Raw genomic sequence first — 13,991 nt, forward strand, 5'->3', positions numbered from 1 at the left:
TCTCCCCTCAGAGAGTTCCCCTTAAAATTCCTTGCAGGGCTGGTTTAGTGGTCATGAACTCTTTTATTTTTTGTTTGTCTGGGAAAGTCTATCTCCCTTCTATTTTGGATGACAGCCTTGCTGGAGAAAGGATTCTTGGCTCCATATTTTTCTGATTCAGCACATTGAATATGTCCTGCCACCCCTTTCTGGCCTGCCAAGTTTCTGTGGATAGGTCTGTTGAGAACCTGATCTGTCTTCCCATAGAGGTTAAGTGTCATAGACTCTGGGTCTGGAGTTCTCTCTTGTCCAGAAAGAGAGCGGATGCAGGATTACAATGAGAGAGAGGCTAATGTTCGGGAGGAGACAAGAGCCCTGTGTAAGGGTCCTTGCTCCATTGTTGTCAGGATCAGAGGCTTACAAGCATGATGCATGTGCACAAAGGGACAATGAAATCGTGAACATTAACTCATGGGTGTGAGGGAAAGGGGATTTTGAAGATATGTGCTGTTAGGGGTTTGGGTCAATACGAAACAAAATCCTGGCACTGGCCAGAAGGTTGTTTACAGCAGACGTGAGACACCACCTCTATTTACCTAAACTGGCCTAGGGGATAAGAAAGACAGAGCATGCTACCTCAGGGTCAACAAGGCGTCTTTCTTTTGCTAATTAGCTCAGCTCTGGGCTTTTTGCCCTTCTGTGGTCTAAAGTCCTGTTTTCCTCTTTTTGTCCTTCCTTTCCTTCCCTCCTTCCCTCCTTCCCTCCTTCCTTCCTTCCTTCCTTCCTTCCTTCCTTCCTTCATGTGAAAGCAGCTTTCTGCTATTGTACTAGATCAGGGGGCGCTTCCGCCCTGAATACCTAACCTTATTTACCTAATCTTGGATGTTTTCATCTTGAGATTTCCTATTCCTACACCTTTGTCCTATACTGGGGGCCTTTGCCCTGTTTACCTAATCTTGTTTACCTAATCTCGGAGGCGTTCATCCTGTGGCTTTCTATTTCTTTATGCCTTGTTAACCCATTGGTGTAAGCTCAGGGAATTCCTAAGCTTATTCCCCACAGTTAAGGACTTTTTTCCCCTTGCTGCTTTCATCACTCTTTCCTTGTCTGTATATTATGTGAAGTTGACTATGATACACCTTGGTCATGGTCGGTTTTTGTTGAATCTAATGGGAGTTCTCTGTGCTTCTTGGATTTTGATATGTCTTTCCCCAGATTAGGAATGTTTTCTGCTATAATTTGCTCACAAAAACCTACTACCCCTTATTCTTTCTCTTCATCATCGGGGACTCCTATGATTTGGGTGTTACTCCTGTAAACAAAATTTTTTAACAGTTTATTTATTATTGAGAGACACAGAGAGACAGAGCATGAGCGGGGATGGGGGGCGGGTAGAGAGAGAGGGACATACAGAATCCAAAGCACGCTCCAGGCTATGAGCTGTCGGCACAGAGCCCAACGCGGGGCTCCAACTCATGAACTGTGGGATCATGACCTGCCGACTGAGCAACCCAGGTGCCCCACGGTTATAGCATTTTTAATATCGTCCTTACTAGCTTTTACTTCTTTTACCCCTGCAGAAAAGGATTCTATGCTTTTTTTCAGCCCAGCTAGTATTCTTATTATCGTGGTTCTATATTCTGGTTCAGACATTTTGCTTATGTCTGTATTGATTAAGCCTCTGGCTGTCATTTCTTGCTCTTTCTTTTGGGGTGAATTCCTTCGTTTGTCATTTTGCAGGAAGAAAAAGAATTAATAAAATGGAAAAGTTAAAAATTAAAAACAACACAAAAAATCAAATAAAGGAATCTAGACCCTAGGTGTGTTTGGTCTGGTTGCTGAAAGAAGCCTGACAAAATAGAGATAAAGGGAAAGAAAAAAAAAAGTAAGAAAAAGTTTAAAAACTACAAAAAGGATATAAAATAGAATAAAATGAAATGAAGAAAGAGAAAAAATTACCAAAACATAAAAAAGCATAGTAAAAAGAATTTCAAGAAAAATTTAAAGAAAAATGAAAAGAAGCTTTTCTCTTGCTTTATCCAAGAAAAAGAAAAGGGGGAAAAATAGCAATTTAAACAAAAGCAGGAAAAAAAACCCACAAATAGACGGACCAGTAAACAGAATGAAACCCGAATGGAGTTACCTCACGTTTCCCCTAGGACTCAAACTATGAAGCACTCTATAGTCTGTATACTAAGCAGCAGGAGTGACTTCTGGTGGTCCTCCAGGGCTTGGTCGGTGCAGTTGGGCGGGGCTCGGTGTAATTGCTCTGTTCTCCAGTAGGAGGCGCTGCTTAGCTTACTGCTGCGGACCCATGTGGTGCGTGTGCGCATGTATGCACATGCACAGGAGAGGTGTAAATGGCTTCACCCAGCCTCCTAGTTTCTGGCACAGGAACTCTACGCTCTCACTGACCCTCAATCAAACACCCCTTCTCTGTCTCCAGCTTCCGTCCACTCCCTGCTTCTATACTGCCCGTGTCCAAGCTGTCAGCCTGCCAGGCAGGACCTCCCTCCTGAGTTTTACCTCAGATGAGGCTGTGTTTCCAAACCCTTAACTCCTGAGGCCCCTGCAGCTTGGACCCACTCTGACTCTCTGGGGCAGGGTCTTGCTGAGCAATGGTCAGGTGCCACCTTGCCCCAGAGAACATTCGTGTGATTGTGCTGCAGCAGAGGTTCAGAGACTGTGGCCAGGTGCCTGCTTGCCCCAGAAAAAGTTCATGCAATCGCACAGCAGCAGAGGTTCAGAGATTGTGGCAATTCACGACACACAGCCCGCACCAGGTTTTACTGAACTCTGGCATTTTTGTTCTAATACCAGCAAACGTGGCTGTTCTCCAGGGCTCACTGGGATCTTTGCCTGTGGGGAAGCCATATGGCCTCTACCACTTGCCCTCCAAGCAGAGGAACTACTTCTCCCCTTGTGGCCCACAGACTCCTTGGAGCCAACTGCCTGTAACTGGGGATTCGCCCCTCCTCCCCACCAGAGCATGGCCAGGCACTGACCTCTGAAACCTCAGACTCTGCACGCCCCTGTTTATAGAGTCGTAATGGTATTAAAACCCTCTCCTTTCTCCTTTTCTTGTTCAGTCCCTGGTGAGTGTTTCTACTCTTTCTCTCTAGCTACTTTTGGGTGGAGTGCTTTCCCTCTACATTCCCCCCATCCCCCGCCCCTTCTCTGTCCTCTCTCCACAAAAACAGCTCCCTACCCTCCGTGGCTTCTCTCTCCCCCAGTTCACCTCTCACACCAGGTACCCGCCAAGTTCTGTGGCTCAAGTTGTGCAGATTATTGTGTTAATCCTCAGATCAATTACCTATGTGCCCAAAATGGTTTGGTGCTGACCTAGCTGCATTTCAGGGATGAGAGAAGCCGAGAACTTCCATGCTGTTCCGCCATCTGGGAACATGAGGTTTAGTTCACTTAAGTGTGTGTGTGTGTGTGTGTGTGATGCCGATGTCAATTCAGGAAGAGAAGGTTGGATACCAATATTTCTACAGGTTGACTTATATTTGTGGATATTTCTGAAGCTATTTCCTTTATGGCTAATGTGCACTGCTCTGTGGGCATTTTCCCTAAGATTCTGCTCAATTTAGATAAAATAAAAAGTAAAACTAATTTCTTTGGATTAAGTCTTCAAGATCCAAAATCCATTTAGTCAATTTGAACTCTTTCAATTACAAAAATGAAATATCATGAAGGGTATTCCACTTAAGACATCTTATTGATCTCCAGAGGTTGTATAAGCAATTACCAAAAACTTGGTGGCTTCAAAGGAGAGAACGTTATTCTCTCACAGTCTGGAGATGAGAAGTCAAAATCAAGATGCTATTCAGGCCACATTCCCTCTGAGGCCAAGTCAGTGACAAGGGCCAGGCAAAGTGCTCCTATATTTCTTGGCCTCTATTTACCAAAGGGGAGAAACAGACTTTGGTGTCTTCTCTTCTTAAGCTGTAGCTCCTCTTCCCAAGTGTTATGACTTCCAGATATGATTTTTTTTTTGGTCATTGCAAATTACATGGTGCACCAGCATTACTCGTTTTCTAAAAGGACCTGATCATCATAACATGTGTGAAAGAATTCTCTTGTCCACTCAAAAATATATCGAATTTAATAAACCAAACAAGAACACAGGGGAAGGGATGAGAGAGAAAGAGAGACAGAGAGACAGAGAGATAGAGACACACAGAGAGAAGCAAACCTTAAGAGGCTCTTAACTACAGGGAACAAACTTAACTGATGGAGGGCAGGTGGGGGGGGGGGGCGGTGGGCTAGATGGGTGATGGAAATTATGGAGGGCGCTTGTGATGAGCACTGGCTGTTGTATGTAAGTGATGAATCACTAAATTCTAATCCTGAGACCAATCTCACCCTACATGTTAAGTAACTAGAATTTAAATAAAAACTTGAAGTCAAAAAGCAAACAAACAAGGGGAGCCTGGAGGGCTCAGTCAATTAAGCATCCAACTCTTTTGATTTCAGCTTAGGTCATGTTTTCACCGTTTATCAGTTTGAACCCCACGTTGGGCTCTGCACTAACAGCATAGAGCTTGCTTGGGATTCTCTCTCTTTCTTCTCTGCCCCTCCTCGGCTTGCCCACGTGGGCTCTCTCTCTCTCTCTCTCTCAATAAACAAACAGTAAAAAAATAAAAACAAACAAACAATAGAGGGGGAAAAACACAATTTCGGTGGACCCTGCCGCTCTGACACCTGGTTGAGTGAGAGATACTGACACATTACAGCCACAGCTTAAATGAGGGCGCACTGTTCCCTGCATTTCCAAATTCCAACCTCAAACTGTGTATCAATGTCACAAATCCAAAACAAACGTGTCCTGAAACAAGTGAACCTAAAACTACCTTGCAGTGTAATGTCCCAGTAGTACCAGTTAAAATTTGGCAAATAAACGATGGGTATAGGATATGTACTCATATTGGGAAGGGAGCTAAAAAAAAAAAAAAAAAAGATTTTACAAAGCATGAAACCAGCCACAGGATGTCTCTTGTTAGCATTTCTAGGCCACACCTTGATAGACAAATAGGTTGATAAAAACCTTCATGATAGTTGTATATACGGACCATATGGAGAGAGTTCAGGAAGTTTAGAAGCACAGTGATGGACAGCAATCATCCCCAAAGAATTTGCTGGTGCCACACACATTCTGGCTGGTGGGGAAGAAGTCCTCCTACATGACACCCGAGCTCAATTGGCAAAATGATCTTCCACATCCTAGGAAAAATAATATCCATAGTGCTTGACTCACTTGATATTACTCTGAAAGCAAAGTGGACACTCAAAGAGGACTTCACGGGGAAGTTGGAAACTCTCAAGTCAGTCTGTCCAGAAAGGGAGCAATGGAAATGAGGGAGGTGGAGAAAGTGCTGAAATGTGTGTCTATCCATTGAGGGAGGCAGGGGAAGGAGACAGGCTGGGCTGAGTGGTCTCTCTGCAGAAGAGTGACCACACCCTAAAACCCTTAATCTCACCTCGAGCCTGTGGCTGATTGGATGACGTGTTCCTAGTCGCGTGGGTGGGGCGAGCAATAAAGGGGCTGGGGAGAGGGCCACAGCTATCATCCTGAGACAGGTCTCCTGAGAGAAGCATCGCTCTGCAACGTGAGGCTCCACATGGGAGATCCTATGAAAGCTCTTTCTGGAGACATGAGGGCTGTTTTGTCCTACTGCCAAGAAGAGTTTCAGTTCAACGTCTTTCCCAAACCTCAACTCTTGCGGGTCAAATACGGGTGGTGCTGAAGGCCACGGAGGACCCACTCTACCTCAGAAGCCATCACCATCATCGCAGACACTCTGCAACCTGCCTAACGGTTGGGCTCCCGCGTCAATAGGTCTGCCCCCCGCAAAGAAACCCGTGAGTTGGAGGAGACCTTCTGTGGTTGGGGCCGGCCTGCAGAAACTGGGGAACACGTGCTATGCGACTGCGGCGCTGCAGTGTCTGACGTACACACCACCCCTCGCCGGCTACATGCTGTCCCAGGAGCACTCCCGAAGCTGTGGGAGGCAGCCATTCTGCGTGCTGTGTGCTCTGCAGGCTCACGTGACCCGGGCCCTCTGCCGCCCTGGAGATGTGATCCGGCCCCGCCAGAACTGCTGGCTGCCTTCCACACACACACAAGCAGGAAGATACCCATGAGTTTCTGATGTTCACTCTGGATCCAATGCAGCAAGCGCGTTTGCGTGAGGACAAGACTTCAAGAGCCCCTCTGTCTGAGGACCTCACCCTCATCTGGCAAATCTCTGGAGGGTACTGGAGGTCTCAAATCCAGTGTCTCCACTGCCCTGGCGTTTCCAGCACTTTTGACCCTTACCTGGATGGCAGGGCAGCTCAGAGTGTGAGCCAAGCCTTGCTCCAGTTGGTGAAGCCTGAAAAGTTGGATGGTGAAAATGCCTATCATTGTAGTACTTGTCTCGACAAGGTACCTGCTTCCAAGACGTTAACTTTGTACACTTGCCCCAAGGACCTAATGCTGGTATTGAAATAATTCTCAGATTCCACAGGCAGCAAACTGGCTGAGGAAGTGCAATATCCTGTGCGCCTTGACCTGCGACAGTGCGTGTCTGAGCAGAAGGCGGGATTGATAATTTACCTGCTCTATGCCGCGCCGGTGCATCCGGGGAGGAAATGTCACAGCAGACATCACTTCTGTTACATCAAAGCTGGGAATGGCCAGTGGTACAAAATGGATGACACCAGTGATGTGACTTCTGCCCTGAGCCAACATGCCTATGTCTTCTTTGACACCCAGACGAGTGAATTGGAAAGAGACCATGGGAGTGAACCAGGCAGTGGGGAGACCACATCACTCCAGGGTGACCATGCAGACATGGCTGTGGCCCAAGGGGGGGTGTGTGGGGGGGGCTCACACAGACCCCAGCATCAAAGTTCCAGAGGTGGAGGACCACGTGGAAGAGACACCAGTGCAACCAATCACGTTGGACCAGTGGAGAGTCTTCCAAGAAAGCCACCATCCCAAGTCTGAATTCAACCTCAGGAAAACAGAATTTGTTCTTCCCACCCAGGCAGTCCTAATTCACCAGTCCAAATACAGAGAGGAGACGGAAAAGGATCATCCTGAACAAAACATCTACCGGCTCAACAACTTAGCCAGGGACATCCCACCTCAGAGGGCAACCAACATCGGCAAAGTCCCTTGTCTCACAGGCAGAGCCCGAGCTTCCAAGAGGAAGAACAAGAAGGGACAGAGGTCTTGGGAAGCAGTCCAGGGATCTGAGTGCAGGCTTTAATGCACACACCTGCACACATACACACTCAGCCACAAACATTCCCTCACGGCCCCTTGTAGGACATTATGTGTGATCTGGACATGTGGAGGGGCCATCTATCTGGCTGTGTTCATGACATATGGCATTCAACTTGACCTGGAGAATACTGAGCTATAAGGCTGGCTGTCTATGATGATGTTATTGGAGAGTTTTAGGTTTGTTACTGGATATTTGGAGGATTTCTCTCCTCCGTCAGCACCAAGGAGCACTGGGGAGCTATCGGAGCCTGAAAGGGCCAGAGGAAGTGGCCAGTCGGGCATGAAGGGTGGAAACAAGGCTGAGCACCTGGAGACCCTGTGAAAATGCCTGATACTCACGGTTCTATCATCCCATCCCTTACTCTCTGTTTATTTCTAAAGTACATCTGCCCAAAGATATTCACATGTGGACGCTAGGTAAAGATGCGTTTGGAAATATCCAAACATGCACCGACAGAAGAAGGAGTTTGAAACAAACTCAGTGCTTCCACACAGAGAAATGGCAAACGACCAAGAAACTGGATGAACTACAGCTCCAACTGAAGGCAGACAGACTTTTCAGGAAGTTTTTGTGTCAAAGGGGAGGAACAGAAGTAAACAGCAATTGATTAATTGTGCAAAGTTTTTACTTGCATAAATAATATATATTCTGTAAAGTCTACACATGTCAACGTGAACATTGGCTAATTGCTTGGAAATGGTAAGCAGCAAATAAATGCTTGTTTTTCAGGAGATAAGTGGGTGAAGCCTTATTGGCTCGTGTTGATTAAATTAGGCTCCCTTAACAATCACCCTTCCATGAGCCTGCAGAGAAGATGGTGGAAAGGAACCTTCTCCCACCTGTAATCACTCAGCCACCAAGCAGCTGTATCTTGTCCCACAGAGTTTGCTACCATCCCCCATCTGACAATCTCCTACACATGGGAGGAGGCACGGGGATTTCCGGTCGGTTCCATTACAATCTCGGTCCTCAGTTGTACACCTCAGAAAAACAGTCCCAAATGGACACCTAGGCAGCGATGTGGTATTCAAGGTCAGGGTATGGATGGATGTTCTAAGTCATAATTATATTTCTTGGGAGAGAGAATGACTAAATATGTTGTTGAATGGGAAATTAGTGCATGATCCTTAAATTCCTCCTATGTGAGTGGGGCTACATAGGAGCAATCTGGTCATTTGGCAAGGGCATTGAAAGGTAAACACTTGCTTTGTTCAGTCTGTGTTAAACATAGAGATGTCACATTTATTAGAAACTAATGTCAGCAGTTGAACTTTGTACAGGAAATCCTATTTAATTCTAGATTCTCAAATATCATAGCTGACAAAGGTAAAAAGATACCCTTTTTTCTTTTACAATATATTGTAAAATTTTAAGTCCAAGTTAGTTAATAATTAGTGCAGTCTTGGTTTCGGGAGTAGAATTTAGTGATTCACTGGTTACATGTAACACCTAGTGCTAATCCCCACAAATGCCCTCCAGAAAGCTCATCATCCACTTACCCCATCCCCACACCCATTTTCCCTCTAGCAACCCTCTGTTTGTTCTCTATAGTTAAGAGCCTCCGGGGGCGCCTGGGTGGCTCAATCAGTTAAGCGTCTGACTTTGACTCAGGTCATGATCTTGGGGTTCATGAGTTCGAGCCCCGCATAGGGCTCTGTGCTGGCAGCTCAGAGCCTGGAGCCTGCTCAGATTCTGTGTCTCCCATCCTCTGCTCACGCTCTCTCTCTCTCTCAAAAATAAACATTAAAAATTAAAAAGAAAACACAAAAAGAGTCTCCGATGGCTTGCCTCCCTCTCTGATTTTATCTTACTTTATTTTTCTTTCCTTTGCCCTATGTTCTTCTGTTTTGTTTTTTATTTCACATATGAGTGATGCCACTTCACTCTTTAATTAAAAGAGTTCAACTGGGCTAAATGGATGTTAGAGCCTGAATGACTTCAACCAATGAAATCCATTTTTACTTTTGATTTGAGTCTTAATTAGGCAGAATCTTAGGTAAAATGCAAATAGTAGTGTATGTGCACCAGAGCCATAAAGGGAAAAGCCTCAGAAAACTAACCACTCTAGGTCAACCTGTGATTTTGGTATCCAACCTTCTCTTCCTGGATTGACATCTGCATCACACACACACACACACACACACACACACACTTTGAGCTGGATCTCATGATGGCATCCATAAGCATCCTTTGAGCTCCCAGGACGACTATGGCCAGCTCCTCCTGGCTGACCTTCTGCCATGTGTTCCACCCACACCCGAGGAAGTCCACACACCTGGCTTTGCAATTCACAGGGGAGGTCACAAGACAGAGTGTTGCACGGTGCTTTCTGACCAGAAGGGGGCGTCACTGGCCAGCACAGGCATTACATAGGCTTCCAGGAGGACCTGACATTGGACAGTTGCTCAGCCTGGCAGGTCTGAGTCTCTATGCCTTGCACTGCAGCCTGGGCATTCTCTGGGGCATAAAGGGTACCATGAACATTTACAGAAGGTCCGGTGGGCCCAGGATTCCCTCCTTGTGACTCTTAATTTTGGCCATGCTGGACTCTGGACTTTGAGCTAACGTAGAGAACACTGAGCTGCTCAGGCAGCTGGTGATATGTTTTCCCACTGTTACAGAAACTTTTCTTCCAAAACATAAATCCAATTCAGTCATGATATTAAATAATCAAAATGTTGACAATTAGCAAACTGAGGTTGCATATGGGAAAACCAGTAGGTGCCCTCACTTGAGAGGATGACGGGACAATTTCGGCAATAGGAACGCTGTTACTTGGCCTTGCCAAATCCAGCCAAACTAAACTTCTGGATTTCTCAGGGAAATCTTAATTCACAGATTCCACCCTTCAATTTACAAGGGTATTAATGAGGCTACAGAAAAAGCAGTATGTCTGTATTTTTACATGTTCATGTGAGCGCATACGCATCCCTAAAAACTATGCCTGAATAGCGAACATTTCATTGTTCGTGAGATTAAAATAAAATGATGTGTTTCCTAAAAAGTGCATCTTTGACATAGCTTTCAATCCGCAACGGAAACAAAATATTCAGAAGGAGAGAGCAAAAAACGGGTAAAAGAGTTAAACTACATTCTATTTTCAAAATTAATATAATCTGTCAAAGAATCCAGGATACAAACATAATGACAACCGTGAACTTAAAATATACTTAGAAAACTAAACAATTATGGGATGTGATCCACATTTACCTCAAAGGCATTTGAATTTACATATCACTAACAAAGTATGGAAGAGGATGGAACAATATAAGTAAGAGGAAGACACTCCGTAAGTAGACAATAGATACACGAGGAAGACAGGAGAGATACATGATAGACACATAGACAGAGATGACAGAGAAATAGGTGGCGTAATGGTCCTTTTGAGGCAATTTGCCAGCCTGACAACCCACTTGGAAGATCCTGGGCTGGTCTGAGCTTTGGAGACTGTGGGGAAATAGGTTCCACTTACACAAACGCGTTAGAAAAAGGCTTAGAGCGGAAAGCTGCCACCACGGGGCGAAAACGCCCAAGGACAGCTGGAGAGATGGTGTAATGGAATCACAAAAAAAACTTTTATGTCACCTGCAGGAAATTGCTTTCCATCTGGAGCCAATGTACCTTGATCACAAACACCACTCGTCCCCCGGACCCTTTGCTTCTTACACACACAAGTTAACGATTACTGTCTGATGGTTTTCTCCACGTTCACGTGCGTGAGATCTTGTTTTCTTCACGTTCACCACGTGGGTGATAGCTTGTGAGCTCAATAAATACGGCGACGAAACGAAAGCCCTGTTAGGGGCTCTTGTCTCCTCCCGACATTAGTGTCTCTCGTATTCGATTCTGCATCCCCACTCTTGCCGGACAAGAGGGAACTCCAGACTCATAGTCTGCGACAGGAGACCAGGAGAACCTGGGGTGTCATTCCAGTATGAAGGCCGGCAGTCTCAAGACCCAGGAGGAACGGACATGTCAGTACCAAAGCATTCAGACAGGAGCAGGTGTCTAGTCCTGGGAGATGGGTCAGCTTTCTGCTCCAGAAAGGCCTCGAATTGACTGGCTGAGGTCACTACACTGAGGAGGGCAATCTGTTACCCCAGTCTAATTATGTCAGAGATTCAAATAATGTCGAAAACTTTCCATTAAAACCCAGCAATTTTATAAGAAAAGAGGAAAGCCTAATGGAAACCGTAATCCTTGAAAAACCATGTCCAAACTTGCTGTGTGCCAATGGATATTTTAAGAACAGCGAAACACGTGGTTTTTCCCTGGCCCCCACTGACCCCCCTGCTCCCCAGTATCAGCTCTGCTCTACTCTACTTGGGGAGAGGCCCTGAGAGTGAATGGTGCCACACTGGCCGGGTGGGAGGGGAGAGCCTGCCTGGGGGTGAGGTGCAGCCAGTTGAGGCATTAGGGGATTGGGAATGGGTGTGATGATGGGTGGGACAGGGAAAAGGATGGTGGGTATAAGGGTGTGGCAGTGGCCTCGTGCCTGGGAGACTGAGTGAGGCCGGGCTGAGGCTGGAGGAAGCTGTGGGCGGGGCTGGAAGGCACCAGGCTGGGACTGGGCCGTGGCTTTAGGGACATGGACAGAGGCCACGGGAGCAGCCTCCTGGGGAAGATAGGCGAGGCAGATTCAAAAGTCCATACGACGTCCAATACACGCCAATCTTCAAGTAGGGAAACTACCCAGAGTGCCGACGGCATTGCAAATGGAGGCCCTCCACCTAGGCTAGTGGGGGCGGTTAATTGTTGGACAGCTCTGGAAGAAAGATGTTCGCATGGATTACAGTCAGGAATGCCCAGATGATAGGATTCCACCTTTCCACTGTGGACCGGCTCTTAAAGATCACAGAGACATCTGCCTGACACCGTCCATGGCTGATGGCAGGCCATAGGACATGGTGGAAATCACACCAATATGAAACAATGGGAGGAAAGGCTAAAAGGGAAAGTCCTAGTTGATGGCCAGGGATGGAAGAATGGATCCAAAACTAGGAGACTAGAAGACACAGAGCCCCACGGGTCAACGTGGGCACTGGCCGGAACAATGACTGGGTCACAAGACAAAGTGCCAAAGAAGCTAGTCCCAAGGGGGCACCTAGCATAGGATAACATTCCTCTGAATGTCCTAGCATAGTCAACATCTGAGAGACAGAAGGGGGAACATGGAGGGCAGGGTGTGTAGTGAAGGACACTGGAAATACGCCATGGTTTGACACATGGTTTCAAAATGAGAAGCCTGGACATGGAGGGTGCTGATGAGCTGACAACAGTGTGAATGTACATGATGCCAGGGGACCCCCACACTTCTGTGTAGGTAAACAAGGAAAACTAGGTTATGAATGAAACAGGCATACACAGACATGTCTCTTTTTCCTAGAGTAAATGAGCATTCTGAAAAGTCTATCTCCATATACACACTATTTAAAAATGCATGAGAACGCTAAAGCACAAGGATTAGTTCCTAGTGTCTACAAGTGAGGACCACAAAGCTGACTGGATTAAAGTGCCTGAGAGGTCACGTGACTTTGGGTCAGGGAGGGAGGGAAGTGTCCCTTACTGACCGTTCCTCGGGCACGCTGGACGCTGAGTCTCCTCCACTGGAGTCTGCCTGCTTCCCACCTGTCTGAGCCTCTACTGACAGACAGGAGGAGCACATGTGCGTTTCAGGCAGGTTTCTGGACAATGTGAGCCTCACATTTAGCCGTCACAGAAACAGGACAGTGAGGAAATTGATGCTGTGATGTGCGTTTACTCACCAGGTTAAGGACTCCTTAGTGCTGAACAGTATTCTGACAACAGAGGAGGATGAAAGGCATGGGCTCTAAATGTTCCTGATGACATGAGGTTCAAATTCCAAAGGAACGGAACCCCAGAGTCTGATTTGTGTGGAGTCATGAAGGAGCAGTGACAGCATCCAGCTCAGTTTCACTGTGGGGACTGAAAGCCTGAAGTATTAGCTCGTTTACTGGAAGTTAAGATCCTTGTGGGTTCAGAGTGGGGCCCTGAAAAGAAAACATTAAGTAAAAAGAGTTCAGACCCTCAGTTGGGAAGCTTCCAATTGAGTAGAGGAGAACCTAGGTTTTTGGAAGTAAATTTGTACTTGAAAATGGCTTCCTCTTGTGTCAAATGGGAAATTCAGATGTTGTTTTTAATTTTCTTTCCCACTTATTTATTTCTGAGAGACAGAGAGAGACAGAGCACGAACAGGGGAGGGGCAGAGAAGAGAGAGACACACAGAATCCGAAGCAGGCTCCAGGCTCTGAGCTGCCCGCACACAGCCCTACACGGGGCTCAAACTCACAAACCTCGAGATCATGACCTGAGCCGAAGTCAGACGCTTAACTGACTGAGCCACTCAGGCGCCCCAGAAATTCATCATACTTCCTTTTCCACATTCAACTGTGTGTGCCACAGAGGGTGTTGCCATAGCATCGATTCTGGTGTCCGTCGGGGTTAGGACTTTGTGTGACTTTGCTTCTGGAGTACATTGTGACAGGCTTCATGGAAGTCTCCCCAATGAGTCGTTCAAAACCATCTCACTTGCCTTGCCTGAGGGTGCCCTCCTGGGGTTGGGTCCTCGGGAGAGTGTGCAGGACAGGCAGGAAGGAGAGGTCACACAGGGCGAGGACTCTGTTTGACCTGGTGGTTATGGCTCCCCCTCACGCCTCCTGGGAGAAGAAGGCACATGAAGGAGTCCTGTGTCTGTGTGAATGACTGTCCTTTTTC

At 46.7% G+C, this 13,991-nt stretch overlaps 1 pseudogene; it reads left to right on the forward strand.

Moving 5' to 3' along the window:
• Positions 1–5,636: 5,636 nt before the first annotated feature.
• Positions 5,637–7,992, forward strand: LOC128776702 (ubiquitin carboxyl-terminal hydrolase 17-like protein 6; annotated as a pseudogene).
• Positions 7,993–13,991: the final 5,999 nt, after the last annotated feature.

The sequence above is a fragment of the Panthera pardus genome, unplaced genomic scaffold (assembly GCF_024362965.1).
Source record: "Panthera pardus isolate Hobbes unplaced genomic scaffold, ASM2436296v1 HiC_scaffold_13, whole genome shotgun sequence".
Lineage (NCBI taxonomy): Eukaryota > Metazoa > Chordata > Mammalia > Carnivora > Felidae > Panthera > Panthera pardus.